A 16,684-nucleotide genomic window follows, 5' to 3' on the forward strand; every position below is an offset into this window, starting at 1 on the left:
CCTTATGAAAGATATTCATTCCATCAGAATAGAAGTGAAAGAGGGTCCTATGCTAAATTTTTTTGATCTTCTTGTTTGGTTTTTCTTTAAATCAAGGAATTGGTTGTGATTATCAACATAGTGAAATCACCAGGCTCAATCCGAGAGACTGTTGGTACTAGTTTACTGGAAATTGTATTGATACGATCTGTGGTTTTCGGTGTCCCGTGAGCTCGCATTCTTTTTAATAAGTTCATATTGATTATGAGACTAATATATCGTGAACGAATTGGATTTTGTTACATGTTTTGGAAATTTTACAGTTGAATTGTATTGAATTATAGCTTTAGAAAACAATTATGCATGCACGCAACTCGAAATGCATCATGACAGGGTATTATTTGGAGTTGCGAAAGAGACTAAGAGGTGAATACGTTGTTTGAGATTTCATTATATTTGATCATTTGTTGGAAAATTTTAATCACAAGCATTAAACGAATAAATTATTATATGCCATTTATACAAAATAATTCCAGCTTTGTTGGTGACTTTCAACAATGATACTTAGTTCATCTTAGTAGTATTTGTCAACTCTGCATTTCTTACCCCATTTTTTCTCACAAGTATTTCATCAAACATCAATGCTTCACCTGAGATGACCTGTATCTAACATTACACCTTAAATCGTTGATGGTCCTGATAGTCCCTTGGTCGGTCTTCTCTCAATGGACCCTTAATCAAGTCAACACCTCCACATAATTCAAAGTTATATTATAATTTCTCATGCATCCCGACTAAAAATTTATGCTGGAAATGAGAAGAGATAAGCGAAAAAGGAAATTTGATATCGAAAAGGAATTTGGGGTTTAGAATGAAATTGAGGACTATGTTGCAAGTTTTAAAAGTTAGGGGACCTAAATTCAAGAGCCTGAAAAGTTCAGTGATCATATTGCAAACGTACTAACAGCTGTGTAACGTTGGGGGACCATATTATAAACGGACTAAATGTTGGAGGATTGTATTGCAAGTTTTAAAAGTTGGGGACCTAAATGAAAGCTTTAAAAAGTTCAGTGACCATTACTATACTTTGCCCTAAATTTAATTAATTTTTTCTTTAACCATTCATTAAATTAATTTTTCAAAATTATTAATTGAAGCAAATAAAGTTGAGCTAATTTAGTAGTTTCTCGAATTAATCCAAATTTGTTAAATTTGTAGTTATAAATCCCTTAATCTCTTGTTTGATGTGTGGATCATTTACACGTAACACTTAAGAACTTAATCTTTCTCCAATTTTAAACGCAAATCTTTAAAAATGTTTGTTCAAAAATAGATTTAATTTAAAAAAAAACGAATTTAAGATATTTAATCATACATAACTCAAAATATCGATGTCAATTCTATTTATCAAAATGCATACCATGTTTTCTGTTTTAAAAAATATTTTTAAATCTAAGAATTGGTTTCAATGCTTAATTTGATTCTATTTTTTTTAAAAAATTAACTTCAACATCTTAATTTATAAATTATATGATAAATTATTTAAAATTAAAATTAAATTGGCATAATATGTAAAATATAAGATTAAATTTATTATATGTTTAATTAATATTATGTAAAATTAATTAACAATATTAAAATTACAATTAATTATTTCTAGTTCATTTTTGAATTTGACATGACTAAGTTACTCTTTTTTATGAGAAAGATAATTTCACCTGATTTTGAAATTAAGAGGACCTCAAAGGACTTTTCACCATTCTTTATGAAAATCACATGTGCAATTGTTAACATGATTTGGATCAATAGTACCAGAGAACATATCACGTTTCATCATATAATTCAGGCACAGTATCTCTAATTATGACATTAAATATTAAAAAAACAAATTAAAGATTAGCAAATGCATTGACCCAGAGACCATTTATTTCGAAACATATTTCTTCTTATTATATTTATTTTCTTGCCCTTCTTTCCCTTGAAATTCTTCTGCTTCATATTCACTGAATTCTTAGCCATTTTACACTCCTTAAGATTAAACACCTTCACCACCCTTGTTGGCTTGAAAACTTCAGTGACCGAAGGGTTCAAACATCACTCGAGAACGAAACACCAACACCCGAAGCAATGGCCTCGTCCCATAGCTCTCGACCCTTTTCGAACTCGCCTCCCCTGCAAAGTTTCGGTATAAGTACATCATAAACTGGCCCGTATCCGCCCAAGGAACTCCTCTTCATCTTCTCGAACAACTTGACAGCGAAATTCACTCTTTCGACCCCGCAAAGAACACCGATGAGATCTTAGTAGAACTTACGATCAGGGGTCAGCTCTCGTTCAATCATATCATCGACTATCATGTTACCCTTGCCGAATCTTCCGGTCAAGTACAGGACTTTAGCCACGAGATAATATGTGATCCAATCGGGAGCACAACCGGTTTTCTTCATCAAGTCTAGAATCCGACATGATTCTTTCACTCTTCTCGTCTTCCCCAAGGAAGAAAGCGATATGTTGCAACTGACTGATGTTGGGGCAATTCTATGGGATCTCATTTTCATCATCAAGTTCAGCGCTTCGAGAACAAGTCCGGAAAGGTTGCGATTAACGTTCGCCCCACAAAGGCACCTAATGAATGTGTTGTAGCAATACAAATCGATCTCAATGCAGGATGATTTCATCTCCATGATAACTTTACGAGCTTCCTTTACGTTCTTTCGAACGGACCAACCATAAAGGAGACTCCTATATATACAAGGCTCGACGCCGACAATCTCGTCTTTGTGATGATAAACTACACCTTTAGCTTTCTTCGCATGGCCTTTAGAACATAAAGCACTAACAATGGCAGTCACACTGGAACTGTCTCGGGTACAATTGAAGTTTTCCAAGTTCTTAAAAATACCCAACGCTTCATCTTCTCTCCCTAATTTAACCAACATATCAGCCACGACGCTGAATGTCTGGCTCTCCATTGATCCCCCTGCATTCCTAAGATCCGAAATCAGTATCTCCATTGCCGTGTGATCCTTCTTCTTTGAAAACACTCGAACCGCATGGTTAATGTCTTATCTTCCAAACTAAAATTCTTAACCGACCACAAGAAAAATCTCAATAACCCCCGAGTGGGAGCCACATTTTCGCAATGCTTTATGACCTCGTTAATAATTGACGATGATAAAGAAAGGCTAAGCTGGTTTAAACTCGATTCCAGGTCATCCAAACCACCAATGGAGCTCGAAACAAAGTCAGAAAGCTCCTCCAATTCCGGTGGTGATGTTGATGATGAATATAGAGAGTGTAAAATATATTTGGGTTTCTGGATATTGATAATTTGCGTCAAAAAGCGGTGCGGAACTGGGGGGAACAAGAAAGGCATAGTTTCTGAGGAAATTTATCAAACAGGCTGTGTGCGTAGTTCCAAACTTTGATTCTACATATACAACCGAAAACAGAATTGAGTTATTAAGCTTTGTCTTCGTTGGATTTGAAGCTCATTGTTCAGTAACGTAATTTCAGGGAAGAACAAAGTAAGAATACTGAGGAAAAAGAGTCTTTAGATTTCATTGTTGATTCTTCATTTCAGCCATGGAATACTTGTTTTCCAACCTTCCGTTTCTCTGTTCTTAATTAGAGTTGCGAGCCAAGTCCACAGGTGTAATTGAAGGGAAGGGCATGGGCCTTACGTCCAAAACCCACATGGAAACATTTTTTTAGAATGTAACTATTTTATTCAATTATATCATTAAAATTATAAATTAAGTATAATAAATAAGTTTTGGGATTGTAATTACAAAAAAAGAATTATTAAAATTTCTTTTTTTAATAATATGTGATCAAAATTATTGTAGAAAAGAATTATCAAAATTTCTAAACATGAAAACTTGGTCTTTACTAATTAAACGAGCCTATTTTTAAAAAAAATCAAATTTATCTAAAAACGAATTCAAATTTTAAAAAATAATTTTAATCTAAAATACTAAATCTTAAATTTTAATCCACCCATAATTCAAATCTCTTACCAATTAAATACAACTGATAATAAATTATACTATTTGAACAAACGTGATTCATGCTATTACTCTTTCACTCTAATTTTTTTTTAAAAAAACTAATTTTCTACTAATTATTTATTTTATTGATTATACCTACTTGAAATTTTATTATATCTAATCGTATAAAAAAAAGTAGACCGCGGCAGGGTTAGGATCGGACTCGTCGGTTTCGTTTGTGGTTTCCAAACTAATAACGTGAGTCTTATCTTGTGATTGATCGGAAGCCACTTGGAGTTGCAATGCATTTCCAAGTTCCACAACACACCCCCCATGCTTGGCCGATCCACTCCGTATTTGGCCATGCATATCTCCGCCGTTTCCGCGAATTTCTTCAACGATCCTTCACAGATTGACCTGTTATTTTATAATCGACAATTTTCTCGATCATGCCCTTTTTATGCCACTGCATTGCCCAATCGGATAAGCTAACTTGATCCATCGGCAGCGCTGGGCATATTACTGCCCTCGCGCATAAAACCTCGAAAAGAACCACACCGAAAGAGTAAACATCGGATTTCTCGGTAAGTTGTTGTCTTCTAAAATATTCAAGATCGAGATACCCGAAGCTACCTTTCACTGCAGTACTAACATGACCTTGGTCCATGGCAGCCGCTTTCGAAAGCCCAAAATCGGACACTTTGGCGACAAAGTTATCGTCTAGAAGAATGTTGGTAGTCTTAACATCACGGTGGATGATTCCTTGTGTCGCACCAGTGTGGAGGTAATGCAACCCTCGAGCCGTGCCGATGCAGATTTCGAGTCGTTGTTTCCATGTCAATGTTGGTTTATTCGCGGCACCGTAAAGATGGTCCCGAAGCGGGCCATTAGCCATGTATTCATAAACCACGATCATCTCCGAATCCTCATCACAGAACCCTATCAGCGACACGAGATGTCGATGCCGGAACTTTGAAAGCATTTGGATTTCAGTTTCGAACTCATTTACGCCTTGTTCGGATCCATGGTTGCCTCGTTTTATGACGACCTTGGTGCCATCATCTAATGTCCCAATGAACACTTTCCCGAATCCGCTAACGCTGATGACCGCCTTCTGGTCGAAAATTTGCGTCGCATTCTGTAACTCGAGTAGAGTGAAGCACTTCCCATAAACACTCGAAAGCCTAGACCCAAAGACGTTTGATTTCCTCGAGCTGTAATTAACTTTACTGCTCTGGATTGGTAATAGTCATGACGAGAAGCTTTTCCTCTTTTGCTAATCTTGGGGACGTTTCTTCCACCGGACACAAACGACGCCGAGAACAACATCGCCACAAACCCCACCGCCAACCCCTAAATCACCAAGACTTTGGGTGTGCTGAATTTGGTCCCTTTATATGAACCATCAACGACGTATAAACCATCCAAGCTATCAGCTATGTTGCTCATCTTCATCACTTGCAAGCCATTGAGGATTGCATTCTGTGTACTGCTACCGGTGTTTGTGATCGGACCGACTTGAACTATGACTGAATCGTTCGTTATCGACGAGGCATTCAGCACGTAATATGTGTAATATGCAATGGCCAAATCGTCAGCTTTCTCACTTAAATCAAGACCCGAAATCCCCATTAACTCGTTTATGTACACATTGAAGTGCAATTCATTCTTGGCCCTGCTTACAACGTCGCAAAAGTGCATCCTGATGAAATACGAAAACGTTCCTTCAACCCTCATTGCCCAAGAAATATTGAAATTCGGCCATATGGTATGAGCGTAGGAAGTTGTCGTCATCCGAGCCACCATTGCGTAAACCATCTCCGGTGCGATCAACCGAATCACATTACGATCCGGTCGGTATTTGATGTTTCTACCCTTGACGACCTTTGTTCCTTGGGGAAACACATTGTATGGTTTATCCGGAGCCAATGTTCGAGCCAATGTATCGTTTTTCGGAGTTATCAATGGACCTCCGATATTCAACCGATACAAGACTTCCAAAGTGACATCTGATAAGTCGTTAACGGTGTTACCTTGAGCTACCGATGAGGCCGAATCGGAAAGAAGTTCACCGGGGATCCCTACAATCTCTAATGCGTTAATGAATGCGAAAAAATCCTTCCGGGGCTTGAAAATGATAGAGATATGTGTAGTAGCATTAACAAGATACTCCTTGAGAACCACCTTGGAATCATTCATGGAGAAATCATGCAGGAGGACGCACTTATTCGTTTGAGCGGTGAAAACCGCCGTCTTGAAATCATATTTCTCGTGATGGAGGGGGTAAAAGTATAGACAAACCCAGTGTTTTCCGTGCTCTGAGATGAAGAACAAGTACGTCGAATCCGAAGTGAAGATCCTCACGGCTTTATAAAGATCCATTAACGACGAAGGGCTGGAATTCATGAAGGCGCTCACCGGGATCGAATCAGTTGTCGTTGAAACATCTTCATCAGCCGATAAGTAGCTACACTTTTGAGTGTCCGGCTTGAATACCCGGCCGTCGTCGAGCTTCACCTCGCTTGAAGCACCGCAGTTTATACAATAACTATCCGAAGGCTTAAACGAACTCAACGATGGAGAAGAAGCAACCGGAGGAACAGCGGCGGCCATCGCCGGAGGATCGGAACGGCCAATTTGGCCACGTTTGGCCGAAACAAACCTTTCTTCAAAGTTCAACAAAAGAAGGTAGAACAAAAGGGAGGAGACATAAAAAGCCCTAGTTGGCCTATGGTGAATCGATGATCTCCCCCCATTGCTCAAACCAGTGGCCACAATACAGGCCCCCGTATAACAAGGTCCCGATGATGATGATGGTGACGGTGGTGATGACGGCGGTGCGGGGAGGGGACGAGAATAGAAAAAAACCAATACAAGAATCAATTTGTACAAGACAACAAAAACATTAAAAAAGCCGTTACGAGACAGGGACAAAAGAGTTTCTCTTCTTTTTGTTGGTTTGGAAGAGGTAAGAAAGCAAGAACATGTACGTGCTAAGCTGCAACGTCTATGGTAATGAGATATTTTTAGGGTTAGTGCGTATTGACGATCGAAAGGAGGAAGAAGAAGAAGATAGGGAAATGGAGATGATAGATTATAAAAAAATAAATCGCAAGCTTCGTGTTGTTACCCACATTTTTTCAGTGCGTATCGACAAGAATCAAGTATATTAACACATTTTGTTTTTAACTTGCTCTTAGATTTTAAAAAATAATTTTAAATATTTAGAATTTGTTTAAAGCTTTAGGATTGTTTTATCTTCACAAATTCTGTGTAATCCGTGTTGATTTAGATTTACAATTTATCTTAATTTACTCTTGTTGTTGATTTAGATGTACAATTGATGTCAATATCATATTTTTTTTATCCTATCCTTTTTTTATCACCTATCATTTAGCTCTTCAACCACATCTACGACGATGAACCAACATAATATATCGTCTCCCATCCAAACCATCAACAAATATAAGCTCAACAATTAGTGAAGTATTTTATTTCAATTTGGCTAGTTTTGAATTGAACAATTTAACTATAATAAAATTAATAATTACCATGATAATAGTTATCATTAGGGGTGTTTAATGAGTCGAACAGTTCGAATTTGACTCGGTCATAATTCGATAAAAGCTCGATTCGGATTTACTCGACTCAAGACCTTAACGAGTTGAGTCAAGCAAACTCCAACTCGACTTGATAAGTTCGCGAGCAATTCGTAAATTTTTTTTATAAGTTTTTAGTAGTTATCTTAAAAAAATATTTCAATAAAAAATTTACTAATTTACTAATAGGCAATAAAAAGATAATAAATGACTAATCTATTAATTTTCTAATAAATAATAAAAAATACTAAATTATTAATTAATAATTATTATTTTACTAGACCTGGAAATCAAGCTCTAAGTATTATTTTATTTATTGTAGATTATTATTTTGGAGTTTAGACTTTCTATTTGTTTACACTGTTTTGATTTTTTTGTTTATGTTTATATTAAGCTCTATCTAATATTAATAGATTTTATATATAGTTAAAAAACTATGATAAAAATTTCGGTGAGCTTAATGAGCAACGAGTAAAATTAATAATTTAACACTAATCTGACGGGTTCTGACCCGACCCAACTTGATAGGGTTTTTTAAAAATCTGGTTCGGGTCAGGTCTGGTTTATTTTTAAAGGGTAAGATCGGGTCGGGTTAGGTTCTAGTGGAGGGTAAAGGTCACAACCATATTTTGAAATAAAAATTATAAATTTATTTAATAAATTTAGGGACAAAATTACAAGTTTTTAGAACTTATAACCAGGTTTAGAATATGTAGAAAGTTTAGGGACTTAACCCTAATTTTCCCTTTTTCTATCAACAGAGAAAAAATAAAATATAGGAATGTGTGGTTGAGGGGTTTCCAACCCTTGTTCATTAGTATGGCTGCCCATGCCTTAGTCATTTAGGCTAGGGCACTGTTGTTGAAGAAACAAAGTAAAATATATTTTACTTGTTTAAAACCTGAGTTATAACAAAAATTTATCCCCTATTTTCAGAACCCAATACCCAAGCCCCTCTCTTCGTAAAAACCCCAAACGAAACCATCCCCATCGTCAACCAATTGTCTTCTGCCGACGATAGAGTGCATCGTCTTCGTCATCAGCTTCAGTGTCAACCAACAACCCAACCCCGACATTCAATTCACCCAATTCAGCCACCGTTTGTCGTAATTTAGAAAGAATATGTTCGGTTCTCCTCACCTCGGGTCTTGACCATCATTGATCGGTGTTCGTCACGACCACCCTCATCAAGCGTGCCAGGCCACCGTGAACCAACCCCTGCCAGCCACTCTCCACTAGCCGCCGTCGTTCATCGGGGAGAGACTTTTGAAAACTTCACTGAAAACCCATCTCGATGTTCATATTTTCTTGATTTTCTTGTCGGACCCGACGTTATTTTGCTTCACCGCTACTATCGTTGGATTCCCTATCACAGTGCACTAAAAAACCAGCCAGTGAAATACTCCACCGTCGCTTTGATGTTGTTCATTGAGGGTAAGTCCTCGGTTCTTTTGATTGTTTTTTTCCTTTGATTTGGTTGATTATTGGGTTGAATATATGGATTTTTTTATGTTGGGTGCCCATGGAATAATCGACCGTCCGAAACTGACCCTGTTACCGTCGTCATACTCCGCCAAGCGTCGATGTGTGCGCGTGGGTCTCCTTCCCGATTTTCGAACCCTCTAGAACTGGTTCAAGTCAACTCGAACCAGGCTGATTTAACTCGGATCGAACCGAGCCAACCCAAACTGGTCAGACCCGTTGACTTTGACCCAAACCGTTGACCTGCCCGTTGACTTTGGCTTTGACTAGTTTGACCTTTGACTTTGACCAAAAAGTAAAAATTTCTAAGAAGTCATATTTTTTTTGATATCCTGAGTTCGAATTTGAAGTCTATTTTTCCAAATTCGAACTCGTTAAGCCATTTTCAGCATTTTATCTCCCGATTCAATAAGAATTTTCACATTTAAGTTTCGTTTCAAATGTAATTGGTTTTGCTATGTATCAGAGATATTATGGGACGTGAAATTAAAGTTCGAGGAAGATCAAACGAAGTTTAATTGGTTAATCGATATAGCTCAAAAATTGAGGTAATACATTACTACCTTTTGCATGCTTTGTGGAACATGTCTATATTGGTTAATGCACGGATGGATATATTTGGTCACATGTATATAGTTAATCATCTCTAAACTCGATCCTAATACAGTAAAAAGTATGTCAAGTAATAAGACTCGGATGACTCTATTAGAAATTAGAAGTCTGGTAATAAATAATTCCAAGTTCAGAGATTAATCAATGCAGCGATTAACCGCATAAACCATAAACCATAAATTCTAATTATTCTCGTTAAAAGTTGTAATATCAAAAATACCAGGATAAGAAATTACGAAATTCCCCCTGAGATGTAAAAATGACATGAAATTGCTCTTGTTAGTGGATTTGACATGAGAATTGGTTTTTCAACCTGATAAAATTATTGATTCTCCTGTTAATTTCATGATTTGTTCAAAGAATCATTGATAATCAGTTCATAACCTTCGTAAAGGCTCAAAACCTATAATTTACAATTTCTGAGTAAGTACTTAAAGACTAACACCATGGAAGTACTTTTTATGTCTGAAATGTTAAAATGACTAAAAGAAATGACAAGTTTGAATTAAATGGAAAGTCTGGACGAAATAAAATGACTGAAATACCTTTAAACTGTAAAATTACCAAAATACCCCTAAAGTGTGAAATAATCTAAAGTACCCCCAAGCCCTGAAATGACTGAATACCCTTAAGCTCTGGAATGAATAAATCCACCTCGAATACCAGAATGGTCTAAATACCCTCATGACTTAGATTAAGCAAATGCTTTTGAATAGCTTTTGAAGATGCCAGTGAAACTTTAAATGTTGTAACACCCCTGAGGTTTTAGAGTACGACCTAAGTGGGTCGATTATCCCTAATACTATTATAATATGGGAAGTAAATAAATACTATTTAAATACTTGTTCGTCTTCTCATGATCCGTCCAAAGATGGTTCTGAAGGTGATCAGTTCGATTCTGCAGTGCAGTCGGTTTTAAGAAAATGAATATTTATGAAGTTTATCTACCTACATAATTGATTTATCAAACTTCTCAGGAATTGAATGACTAAAATGCTCTTATAAGCTTGATTGATGGAATCACTTTAGGAATGTCTGAATCCTAAATAAATTTTGATGCAATAATTCCTGAATACATTGATGATATATCTGAATACTATGATCTTGATAAATCACTTCCTGAATGACTGAAGAATCCGTTACCTATCAAACCCCATTTTTATAGAGATCTCATTTATGAAATTCAACCAGTTTGCATAAGTTTCGTGTTTTCCTCTCTTGATAATTGCTAAGTACATTCGGAAAAGTAATTGGATCCTCTAGTGTGTTCCCCATGTGCTATATGATTATTTTATCTGCCCTAAAATGTGATTTACCAAAGTTATTTATTTACTGAATCTTTTAATTGTTCGATATTCTGATTTACTGATGTATTGATTTACTGTTTATAAACTATGACTACATGATATGTGCTATATGGTTTCCTGTTTTCACTGGAAAAATATAATTGTTCCTGATTTATGGATCATGTAATATATTGTTTATTGTATGAACCGATTATTGGGATACTGTATGGGTATGATTTTGGAGTATGGAGGTTGAGCTCTGATCAAGTTGGTAATTCCTTATGGACCTAAGGTGACCTTGGGTAGGATATAAGGCCCTAAGACATTTCCTTGGGTAGGATCTTAGGCCCTAAGATACTCCCTTGGGTAGGCTCTTAGGCCCTAAGATAATCCCTTAGGTTGGTTTCTACGCCCAATGGGCCTAGGGTAAGTCCTTATGGATGCAGTTTTGGGGAACTACATATCGATGTTCGGTTGGAGGGTATTATTGTGGTTTTAAAATATGTTTTAAACTACTAATGTTTTTAAAGGATTTGTACATATTTGTATGTTTTATTGGAACATACTAGACTCATCAATTTAATCTTATGAATTTGTCTCTCTCTGAATACTTCCTTCAGGCCATAAATTCTTGTTTGTAATAGCTAATGGAATCTGAATTCACCGCTAGAATTGATTATGAGTGTCCCACTAAGGAATATATGCTTTACTTTATACTTGATGGCCTATTTCATTCATATGGTAGTTTTGTATTTTTGCGCTTCCCAAAGCTCACTCTTTACTCACCATTTCAGGTTAAAAGAATCTATCCAGTGCAGCTATCAACTTCAGTATTGGGAGTTCCTACAGCTTTGCTTGCAAAGTACGGTACAATGTGTAATTAGGGGTATGTATGTCACATTTGATTTTTTATTTATATATTGAGTCTGAAACTTGTCTGATTTTAATTTCGTTTGTAAATATATGATTTTAATTTCGTTTGTAATATATGAATGATTTTCTGAACTTATATTTTATTTATAAATTATTTTATTATTTTACATGTTTTAACAAAAAATTTAATTTTTCTTAGATTCTTACTATGAGTCACCGAAGCGACCCTAATGTGACACCTCAGATAGGATCGGGTCACCTGCATCGGTCTGAGGATGTTACAGTAAAAAACTCTAACCCGACCCAACTTGAGGATAATAATGTAATTTCTGTAAAATTTTTATTATTTTTTAATTAAGTCCTTATTTTATATCAGGTTGGGTTGGGTCAGGTCGGGAGAAGGATATAAAATTTTTGAGTTGCGTTCAAGTGGAAGATGCATATTTTTTAGTCAGGTCGGGTTGACCGAAAGCCTTATCCTGACCCGACCCGTTGCCATCCTTAGCAATGAGACGAGCAACGAGCTTAACGAGCACGAGTCGAGCAACAAGTCTTTTTAATGAGCACGAGTCAAGTAGAATTTTAATGGTCTTAACAAGTAACGAACTGAGTCAAGCAACAAAATTTAACGAACATGAGTCGAGCGCTATTCTACTCATGATTGACTTGCTCGATAAGTATCCTAGTTATCATTATTATTACTATTACTGTTTATACACAAATTAATCAAATTGAACAAGTAAAATGGTAGAATTATCATTCATACCTCTTAACTATACTAGTTTAGTTAAATTTGTATTATTATTTTTTTTCCTCTAAAAAAATTATTTTTTATCAAATCAATTCAGATATGGTAAAACAATAACATTATTTTATTTTTTTTATTAAAATATTGATATCTATTATTTTATTTTATTTTGGCAACAATATCATTTGGGTAATGAATAGTTCCTAAAAGCTTTTAACCGAATCCTTAAATTAAAGTAATGTTAAGCTGTTTAGTTACGAATAAATTTTTAATAATTTGAGTAATTATAAGATAATATGTATTTAGAATTTTATGATTACAATATAATATTTATTTAGAATTTTTTAATTATTTATAGCGTATACACATCTTCTAAATAGAATTGTTCGAACTTAAATCTTCTAAAAAATAATATTTTTTATTGTTAAATCCATTTAATAAATTCCAAGATTTTTTTTATAAAGATTAGATTGATGGAATCACTTAATTATAAGGCTACTTTAATCCATTGTTTCAAGACATTCGGTGGTGAGAACATAAGTGGGTAACGGTAATGGACTTTAGAACCCAAATAGAACTTCTTTTTTTTAACTGTAAAGCCCGTGAAAATGGTGGACGAACCCCGTTTTCTCATTTCCCAAAGAAAACTTATAAGATTAATCTCATATCATCTTCCAGCTTCGACGCCGTTTCCCAGCAAAAACAACCAGAAACTTCTTGCATTCGCAAAATAGTATTGCTTCCTGAAAGGCCTTAAAGAAAGGTGTGTTTCGATTTCTCCAAGTTTCGGGCTTTTTATTGTCGCTGTTTTGGATTAACTGCGTGTTTTAAACTCTTAGCACTTTACTATATTCCTCTCTTTATCTCGTGTTAAGTTTGTATTCTTTGCTATATAATCAAATTCAATGCTTTCTTAGTTAGGGATGAACCTTCGGAGTTGATTTTCTGGTGATTTAAGCTTTTTCACGGCGGCGCTCGTTGAACTCCCGGGAAAAAAAGATTCCCATGAGCTTTAGGGATTAGGGTTTGCGTATTTATCTCTCGTTTCTCTCGGTATCTCAATTAATCTCCCTGGTAAGATTTAATCCACGAATTCGTTCTCCAGTTTCAGTTAATTTCAGTTTTCATTTTGTTAAATGTAGATTTTAATTTTGTTTTTAATTTCCAGGAAATTTCCAGGAAACAGAAAAATCTCGAAGATTGGAAACTAGTTTAGGGTAATTTTTGTATTTTGGAATCTTTGAGTGGGGGAAAGATGGATGAAGGAAAAGGAGGGGATCACATGGATCAGTTCCATAGAAACGAAGCAATCTCGGCCGTTGCGGACGAGAGCTTTTTAGGTGAAGAAGACGATGATTATGAAGACCTTTACAATGATGTTAATGTTGGCGAAGGGTTTCTTCAATCTTTGAGAAGAAATGATGATGTAGGGTTTAGAAATGAAGAAACTAAGAATAGTTCGAATATTAATAGTGGTGGGAAAGTTAGTGGGTCACCAATAGATGCTCCAGAATCTGGTGTTTCAATTCCGGGGGTTGCAGGTGGTGGTGAAAGAGGGGAATCTAGGGTTTCTTATGAGAGTCAAGCATTTAGAGGTGGTGGTGGTGATGATTTCAAAGGACCTAGTCCAGGCTTTGGTGGTGGTGGAGGTGGGCTTAGGGTTGAATTAACTCAGGTGCCGAGTAAGTTGAATGAGGTGGCTGCGGAGCAAAGTGGGAATAAGAATAGTGGTTTAGGTAGTGTAGGTGGTATGGGACATCAGGGATATGGTGTAGGGAATGTGGGGAGTGTTGAGAATGAGGGTTTGGTGACACAAGGAGTAGTAGGAGGTGTGGGTGTGAATGGCCCTGGTGCCAGTGGCGGTCCTACAATTGGGAATGGAGGTGCAAATATGGGTGTTGTTGGCCCTGGAGTTGGAGCAACTGGTGGTGCAGGTGGCAGTGGAGGTGGTGGTGGTGGGACAATATTGTTTGTTGGTGATTTGCATTGGTGGACTACAGATGCTGAATTGGAGTCTGAGTTGTGCAAGTATGGACCCGTTAAGGAAGTAAAGTTTTTCGATGAGAAAGCAAGTGGAAAGTCAAAAGGGTATTGCCAGGTTGAGTTTTATGATCCAGCCGCAGCTACAGCTTGTAAGGAGGGAATGAATGGCCACGTGTTTAATGGAAGGCCTTGTGTTGTTGCCTTTGCATCGCCATTTACTGTTAAGAAAATGGGAGAGGCTCAGTTAAATAGGAATCAACAAATGGCACAGTCTGCTCAAGCAAGGAGGGGTCCTAATGATGTGGGTCCTAAGACTGGTGTCAATAGTATTCAAACTGGTGGGAATTATCAAGGTGCGGATAATAATAGAGGTTATGGGAGAGGGAATTGGGGAAGAGGCAATGCTACGGGAATGGGAGGTAGAGGGCCAGGTGGTCCTATGAGGAACAGGGCTGGTGGAATGGGTGGCAGAGGTATCATGGGAAATGGTGGAAATGGATTCGGCCAGGGAATGGGTGGAGCACCTCCTCTCATGCACCCGCAGTCAATGATGAGTCAAGGTTTTGATCCTGCTTTTGGTGGACCGATGGGAAGAATGGGAGGTTATGGAGGCTTTCCCGGAGCTCCAACACCTCCTTTTGGGGGGATTTTACCTTCATTCCCTCCAGTTGGAGGAGTTGGTTTGCCTGGAGTGGCTCCTCATGTTAACCCTGCGTTCTTTGGAAGAGGTATGCCGATGAATGGTATGGGATGATGCCCTCAAGTGGTGCAGATGGGCCTAATATGGGAATGTGGTTGGATCCTACCATGGGAGGATGGGGTGGTGATGAGCATGGTGGTGGGAGAGCTGGAGAGTTGAGTTATGGGGAGGAAGCTGCATCAGATCATCAATATGGCGAGGTTAGTCATGACAGAGGAGGTTGGCAAAACCCAGCTAAAGAAAAAGATAGAGCTTCGGAAAGAGAGTGGTCTGGTTCATCTGAAAGAAAGTACCGTGATGATAGAGAACCAGGATATGATGGGGACATACCCAGGGAGAAAGAACTGGGCCATGGTCATGATAGGCCAGAAAGAAGACACAGGGATGATAGAGACATTGGTCGAGAACGTGATAGGGAGCGCTCTCGAGATCGTGTCCGCGATCGTGATAGGGAACGTGATCGAGATAGGGATAGAGATAGGGATAGGGATCGATATAGGGAAGGCAGAGACAAATATGCTGATCATCGTAGGCCCAGGGACCGTGAGCCTGAGCATGATGATGATTGGGATCGGGGGCGGTCGTCAAGGACTCGCTGCAAGTCCCGATTATCACAGGAAGATGAGCATCGCTCAAGATCTAGAGATGCTGATTATGGGAAGAGGCCAAGACTTACCTCGGAGTGACTTATCTGATGCTTCTTATATCAGTAACTTCTGTTAGAATTGTTTTTTTTTCAAAAAGAAATATCAGCAAGGTAGAAACATTTGGTTCATCATTCTCTTTTGGTGTCTCTCTCAACCGGTGGTGTTGTGGTCATGAATTCATAGCCATTCAGAGTTCAATGCCTGAATTTGCTGATTGCTTCTCTTCGTTTGGAGGATGGTCTCAATTTCGCATGAAACAAGTAAGTTCCTCAATCATATTTTTCTTATCATATCATTCTGGGATCTTAATATCCATGATTTTTTTTTCTGAACGTTCAGAATTGTGCAATACTTGTTTTGTTGTGCACACAGTATGCATAAGTTTCTCTAGTTATATACATGTTTCTAAATGTTGAAGATCTCAAAATGTCGGCAATAGTCTCGCTAATATAATATTTGATGCATATGCTTAGTGTTTGTAATATAAATTAGGGAACCATTGGTTGTTTCCCTTCTCGTTTCTATGTAAAGTTGATTCCCGAGAACGAATTTTCCGACTGCAAGAGTCGGAAGTCATCTTCTTGAGATGAGATCCACTATGCTTCCCTAATTTTTTGTTGATAAGAGTTAAGTCTAAGCATTCATTATTCCCTTGTATTCACTAGTGCTTTGATCGATCTGTTGTGCATTTCTGATTACGGATGCTACTTGAATTGTTTGATGTATAGCTCGAAGGTATTTGATCTTGATATTTGAAGCAGCTCAGCAGAAGTATGGTATCATGGA

The 16,684-nt window shown here is 37.2% G+C and overlaps 3 pseudogenes; 1 reads left to right on the forward strand and 2 right to left on the reverse strand.

Moving 5' to 3' along the window:
* Nucleotides 1-1,875: 1,875 nt before the first annotated feature.
* Nucleotides 1,876-3,478, reverse strand: LOC120122262 (annotated as a pseudogene).
* Nucleotides 3,479-4,145: 667 nt separating this feature from the next.
* On the reverse strand, nt 4,146-6,581 carry LOC120122263 (annotated as a pseudogene).
* Nucleotides 6,582-13,210: 6,629 nt separating this feature from the next.
* LOC120122009 lies at nt 13,211-15,985 on the forward strand (annotated as a pseudogene).
* The last annotated feature ends 699 nt before the right edge of the window (nt 15,986-16,684 follow it).

The sequence above is a fragment of the Hibiscus syriacus genome, unplaced genomic scaffold (assembly GCF_006381635.1).
Source record: "Hibiscus syriacus cultivar Baekdansim isolate YM2019G1 unplaced genomic scaffold, ASM638163v2 tig00110384_pilon, whole genome shotgun sequence".
Lineage (NCBI taxonomy): Eukaryota > Viridiplantae > Streptophyta > Magnoliopsida > Malvales > Malvaceae > Hibiscus > Hibiscus syriacus.